This window comes from Cavia porcellus, unplaced genomic scaffold, assembly GCF_034190915.1.
Source record: "Cavia porcellus strain 051 isolate PalLab524CR breed Dunkin Hartley unplaced genomic scaffold, mCavPor4.1 scaffold_32, whole genome shotgun sequence".
In the NCBI taxonomy this organism is placed as follows: Eukaryota; Metazoa; Chordata; class Mammalia; order Rodentia; family Caviidae; genus Cavia; species Cavia porcellus.
The window spans coordinates 26,688,305-26,694,936 of record NW_026947515.1 but is presented as its reverse complement, the minus strand read 5'-3'; the positions used below and the strand labels follow the sequence as shown (position 1 = coordinate 26,694,936).

General features: G+C 51.6%; 1 non-coding gene across 1 annotated transcript; it reads left to right on the top strand.

Annotated features, from left to right (window-relative positions):
* Window positions 1–5,967: 5,967 nt before the first annotated feature.
* On the top strand, window positions 5,968–6,103 carry LOC111755458 (small nucleolar RNA SNORA2/SNORA34 family). The gene has a single exon (XR_002790017.1). It is a non-coding gene; the product is annotated as a small nucleolar RNA SNORA2/SNORA34 family (small nucleolar RNA).
* Window positions 6,104–6,632: the final 529 nt, after the last annotated feature.

The window sequence follows — 6,632 nt, the reverse complement described above, 5'->3', positions numbered from 1 at the left end:
ACAGCTACAGTTTCAGCTCAGTGCTGGCAGGGAGGAAGTCAGCCTCTTTCCCTGGCTGCACCCTCCTCTTCCAGGGCGAGGGGCACAGTGCCTCAGGGTTAGGGTGCACAGGGAAGGGGACCCACAGGAAGCATGAGCCTGGGCTGCAGGCAATGGTCACTTGGAAGAATCAGGCTAAGGCAGCTGGAGGAGAGAGAGGGAGCAAGGTGTGCCATGAGGGCCAGCAGTGCAGGGAGGTCACAGAGAGCCAGAGGACTTGGGGGCTGGAGAGACTGGGTGGTGACCTTTCACAGGTTCCCAGAGGCTTCCCACACCTAAATAGCTCACAGTCAGGCATTTGACAGGATCAAGACACAGTGAAATATTCTGAGCGCACTCAGCAGAGCCTGGCTCTGTCGTGGACAATTTGCATGGCCTCTTCAAATCAGACAGGGCCTGGGGGTGCCAACCTGCTAAGCCCCTGTTCTCCGGGGTGCAGTTATTTCAAGCGCTAGGACCAGGTACCGGCTTTGGTGGAAGGAGCCCACTCCATGACATCACAATTCCGAAGTGCTTCGCCTCTATTAGGCTGAGCTCTCACTTGGAAAGCAGCGTGCTTTGCAGCCTGCTGCTATTCTGTGCTGGTTTTCCATGAAAATGATTCTCTTTCTCGAACTACAGCGCTTGAGGAAGTCCAGGGCACCACAGAATAGTTAATTTCCAAGATTCCCAAGCACACTCTCAAGAGTAACTCAGCACACCAACCACAGGTTTAGAGCCGTAAGTCGCCGTAGAGGTGATTGCTTGTGGTCTCCATGTTTTACAGATGAGGAAAAAGAGGCACAGAGAGGTAAGCTTGCTGTTCCAAAGCCATGTAGCCAGCTAGCAACCAGGAAGGGTGTCACATGCAGCCTTCTGTGGGCAGAAGCAGAGGCTTTATGAAAAGCACCGAACGTGAGTTGTCCTCAGCAGGGCTTGAGATGGACAGGACACATGGCCAACCTGCCACATTCACGAAGTTCTGTTCCTCCCCAGCTTGTGCGGCTGCAGGTCATTCCAGCAGGAGACATAGTGTCAGTCCTCTCCAGCCAGGGCTCAGGCCTTCACAGGACAGCCAGCTTCCCGCACTATCCCAGGCCACTCCCGCTCCTGACCAGCTCCCCCAGCTCCTGGAATCACGCTCTCAGGGCTGTTCCTGGGGGTGAGCAATGAGATAGAACAGAGATACAACAAGAGCCACTGAGATCATTGGCAATTTCCTAGCAGACATAGCAAAAAGAATCAAACTTAATCAGCACATCCAAAATGTTATCATTTCAACGTATAATCAATATGCAAATTATTATGGAGATAATCTTCTATTCAGGATAAATCTTCAAAATCCAGTGTAGTTATTCCATGGAGAGCACATCTCAGTCAGAGTTGTAAGTCAGGTGCTTCGGAGCTGGACACCTGAAGCTCGTGACCACTGTGTGGGATGGCTCACAGCGACTGTCTTTGTCACAGTCTCAAAAGGCACCTGTGACAACCCGTAAAAGCTTAGAATCTCTGCCCCAGGCTTCACCCTACTGCATAGACCCCAACTGGCTCTGCCTGTTAATAGCACAAACCTATTCATCTCAGCTCTGTATTTAAGTGGGAATTTCTTTTCCCCCTGTACTCTGAGGCTTTGACATCTGGAGTTTTGTTGACACTGGAGAAAATCTTTCTAGGGCAGATCGTTCCTAGAGATAGTAAATAACTTCCTGCAAGCTGCTCTCAAATACAAACCAACCATTCCAGAGCCCACAACTCCGCCCCTGATTGTGTGTGTGTGTGTGTGTGTGTGTGTGTGTACATGCGTGCATGTGTGAGGCTTGAATCCAAGGTCTTACCCTGAGCAACATCCCCAACCCTTTTGAAAACATTTTACTCTGAGACAGGTCCTCACTAAATTATTAACTGGCCCAGGCTGGTCTTGAACTTGTGATCCTGTCTCCGCTTCTCAGAGTCCTGGATTATAGGCACCCGGCACCATGATGCCCTCTTCTAACTGATTCTTTTATTAGGCTCTCCCACTCTGGGCCTCTGTCCACCTGTCCTCACCTCTCCAGGTCCAGGGACCAGACAGCTAGGCATAGTGCCCATGCTTTTGAACGGTTGAAATTGTTCAAACCAGCCAATGGCAGGCGCTTCGCTCCCCTGAGCCCCCCTGTGGCCCTGTGTGGTACAGCATCTCCTTGCCTCTGAGTAATAAATCATGGTTTTCAGTGGTAATGGTCTCCCTATCTGTTGGGGTCTCCACACTTCACATTCTCTACTGCCGCACTGCGTTTTAGAGCTCTGTCTTCGGTTTTAGGATTGGTGGTCTGGTTAGGCTCCCTGACAGTCCTGCCATGACCTTCACAAAGAGCAACTGTCTGATCCTCAGAGCTCTGCCTGCAGCCACCAGCAGGCCTTTTTCAGAGCCAGCTATGGTGAATTCAGAGCAGAATTTTTTTTTTTTTTTTTTTTTTTTTTTGTCTTTTTCCTTTTTATCGGTACTGGGGATCAAACTCATGATGCCGCTGAGCTAAATCCCCAGCCCCCGAGCGGAAATTTTCCTGGCTCCAAGTCAGCCTTGGTTTGCAGGGTGTGGCTGTGGAAAGCCTAGCCCGGGGTGGGGAAGGGAGCCCACGTGAGGCTGCTGCCCCAAGGTATCCCAGGAGAGATGCTGTGACCACCAAGACCAGCCCGAAGGTGTCTAACTCCGTGATAACCAACGCATCTCTTGTTTTGATCTCTTAAAGTATTTCACAGGTGACGACCCCTCCCCAGGTGACAACGTATTTTATGACCAAGTGCAGCCCAGCAGATTGCAGGGCCTCTGGTGCCCCCTGATGCAGCATGACCTGCTGTCTTGTCATCACTGGGAGGCTGACCTGTGTGAGCCTGGTAGCAAGTGATTCAGGAACCAGCTCGGGTCCCAGCGGTCAGCACCGTAGGACATCAAAGCTGGAGTCAGGAGCTCTGGATTGCACCTCTTTTTACACACAAGAACCTGTGGCCTGCAGCAAAGAGAGCAGGAGCAAAGGCCAAGCCTGCTGTCTGCTCCCTTAGGGCTACTTAGAGGCATTCTGCCCGTCCTCGTCCTCCCTGCCACCTCTGTCCTCTCTCTGGTCCACCCCTCCTCCCTGCCTTCCTCCTTTTTTGGATATTGGGGAGCCTGCCAGGAGCTAGGTGCTTTGCATCCTGACTGGAGCCATTTAACAGGAGCAGAGAGACGGAGCCCTGCACACCATCCCTGACTCCTGGCCAGCTGGCAGCTGGAGGCCCTTTGACCTGTGTCCAGGAAAGCAGGGCCTGGGCTGTAGAAGGGGCAGCTCCCCCCAGCACCTGCCCACTGGCCAGCACCAATGGCTGCTGCTATTCCTCAGCGTCCCTGGGGGAGCCAGGTGCTGACAGCTAAGCCTGCAGCTGGATGGACAGAGGCTGAAGCTTCCGGACAGACAGCTGTTAAATATCAGCATGGCCCAGAGGGGTAGATCCCCCTCCTCAGGTAGCGCCCCTCCCCCTATTTGGGGCCAGAGGGAGCCTGCACTATGCTCCTTTACCTCAGGGCTCTTTGTCCTGGCAGTGAGCTGAAGGGGACTTATGAGCCCATTTCCTCTCCGCTGCCATCTAACTGGCTGCCATAATGGGTGCCTCTTCTGCTTCTGAACCCAATCACCCTGTCTGTGTTGTGGGGCCCAGATGTGCTGAGGCCAGAGTCCTGGCAGCCTTGCTAGGAGACTGAGGACGGTCAGTCCCAGGACTACCATGGTAACCGTTCAGTCTTTTTTTTTGTACTGGGAATTGAACTCATGACCTCATGCTTGCTAGGCAGGCACTGTGTCACTGCGCTAAATCCCGGGCCTGGTACCGGGGATCGAACTCACGACTGCCTGCTTGCAAGGCAGGCGCTTATGCCGCTGAGCTAAATCTCCAGCCCCCACCATTCAGATTCTTGCACTCTGTTCTAGATCTCAGGTTGCAGTGCTGGGCTTGGCCTAGATATTTGGGCGTCTACTACCGCTTCGGTGCCTCCTGCTGCTGTCAGGGGGAGCCAAGCAGGCAGGAGACCCCTGTTGACTGGGGAGGATGGCAGTGCCCTTGATCAGACCTGTGCCCATCAAAGCCGGGAACAGGGTGGGCGGGGCAAGTGCTCCTTTCCTCCCCCTCTCCTGCTCAGCCCCTCTCCCTGGGCTGATGGCCAGGCCTCCCAGGATGGAGATATCCCTTGGCCCCCAGGAGGAGCCAGAACCCAGCTAGCAACTACTCAGTGTGTCTTAACTAGCATGCAGATCACAGCACACAGGGCCAGTCCTGTCACCCAGCCAGCCAGCAGCTATCCTCCTCTGGGGACCCCAGGCTGGGGCTGGGGGCTGGGTTCCCAGCCCAATGCAGGGGAAGGGGTTCCTGGCCATGTGCTGGTGTTCATCTGCACTCCAGAGGCTGGTGCATTCCAGGATGCCACATCCTGGTCTTGGCAGAGGGACACAGAGTCGCTGCCGCTGAGTTAATTAGACATGGAGGGAGGCAGGCAGAGGGACTTGGCACACAGAGGGCTGAGAGATGCCAAGTGTCCGACGCCACGTGCCATATCTGGAGAGGAGGAGGGGGATGGGCACAGCCAGCTGCCTGGAGGTCACTCAGCCCTGCATGCACCTGCCAATCCAACAGATGGGTTCTCTGTCCCCATCTCGTGTCTACAGGCACCGCTTGGAAGAAAGAGACCCACACCCTCGCAGAGCTGTTTGACCTTGTGTAGAAATCCCTGGAAGTCGCTGGCCCCCCGCAGCTGTGTAAACATCAAGGAACTGCAATGAAATAAAATTAAAAACTTGCCTCCTCCTTGTATAGCTCCATTCCAAGCATTTAGGACCAGAAGTGGCAGCGGCTGCCTTGCTGGACCTCATGGGTGTAGGGCGCTGCTGTGTGCTCTGGTCCTGTGCTCCAGCCCAATATTTGCAGAAACCTTACGGCAGGTACAGTCTTCCGGAGCCTTCACTGGGACTGTTTAGACTTAAATCCTGGGTGCTGCTCCTATTCAGAGCCGGGAAAAGAAACAAACACAAACCCTGCCCGGAGTCCGCCTGCCAATCGAGGTGGGCACAGCGTCCCCACTGTCTGTATCACAGGTGCTGTCTGAGATGCTGGGGTGCTTAGCTGTGGGCAGCGTGCTGATGAAGCTCAAGGAAGCTGGAGTTCATGGACAGACTTCTAGAAAAGCTGAGGCCATCCACCCTCTCTTTCAATTTTGATTTTTTAATTTTTTGTTTCCAAGTTCTGCTGGGGGAGGCCACGCCCTGTGGTCACTGTTCTGGTTATGAGGAAAATCCTCACGCAGGTGTGGGGTGAGCTGCAGAGAGCAGCTCTGAATTTTTTTTTTTTTTTTTGTCTTTTTCCTTTTTATCGGTACCGGGGATCGAACTCAGGACTGCCTGCTTGCAAGGCAGGCGCTTATGCCGCTGAGCTAAATCCCCAGCCCCTAGAGCAGCTCTGAATTTATAAACCCCTCTCTCGACCTGTGTTATACCTCTTCCCACATATCATGCTTCCTGATTGATAACTCTGCCTTTGACAGGAGGGTTTAGGCTATTTATATTCAGTGTTACTTAGTTGGGTCTAAATTCCCATCGTGATATTTGTTCGATATTTACCATCTGGCTTTTGTTCTCTTTTCCTTTCTTTTTTGCCACGTTAATGATTTTTTTCATGATTCTGTTACATTTCTTTGTTGACTTGCCATCTATCATTGCTCCAAAGTTTACATTCTGTACCTTTTTATCTGCCTATATCATAGTGTAAGAGCCGTTAGTCAGTCTTCTGGCTTCTCTGTCCTCCTAGCTTTCCTGTTGCTGGCTTGTATTTCACTTCCATGTATGCAGTGAGGTCAAGAAACACAGTGAATATTTAACCAGTTTTTAAATATTTTATTATAGTATTAGATACATTAGATACACTAACCCCCTTAAAACGCTCTTGCTACTGACCCTGAATCAAGGCCGGCAGCTTCCTGACACTGTTGGTTTCAAGCAGGAGCCTAAAGATATGTCTTTCTGTGGTCTGTTGGCCAGTTCAGAACTTGGGCAGTGAAACGGTCAATTGTTAGAAAGACACAGCTTGAAGGGACTCCTCCCGCCGTGAGCGGCCGTGAGTGTGGCAGGCTGCGGTGACCCAGGACAGGAGCCACCAGTGTTTACTAGGACCAGCGCCATGCAGGGACCTGGAGTGCTGGGAAACCAAACAACCCCTCTTCCCCTCCACCTGTTTTGTTTTGTTGAACTTCAATATACATGAAAGTGTGGACAGCTATTTGAAGAGAATGAGAGACTCTACGACAGCCATTGGTGACTTCCCTCTTGTCTGGTCTTGAAGACCTAAATCGCCTTCCTCATTCTGTTCGATCAGTTTTATACTATGTTGTTTTGTATGAATTCTCTGTGAAAACATGGACAACTATTTGGAAGAAAACAAGAGACAATATGATAGACAGTGAAGATCTGAGGTCGTCTAGCTTTGAAATTTATATCTCTCACATTGCTTTCTAATTCCTGTTTTGTTCTGTTTTGTTGTGTTTAATTTTGCCCCCTTTAAAATAAAAATTTAAAAAACTTTTGTCCTTCTCTTCTGAGATAATGAAAAACCAATCA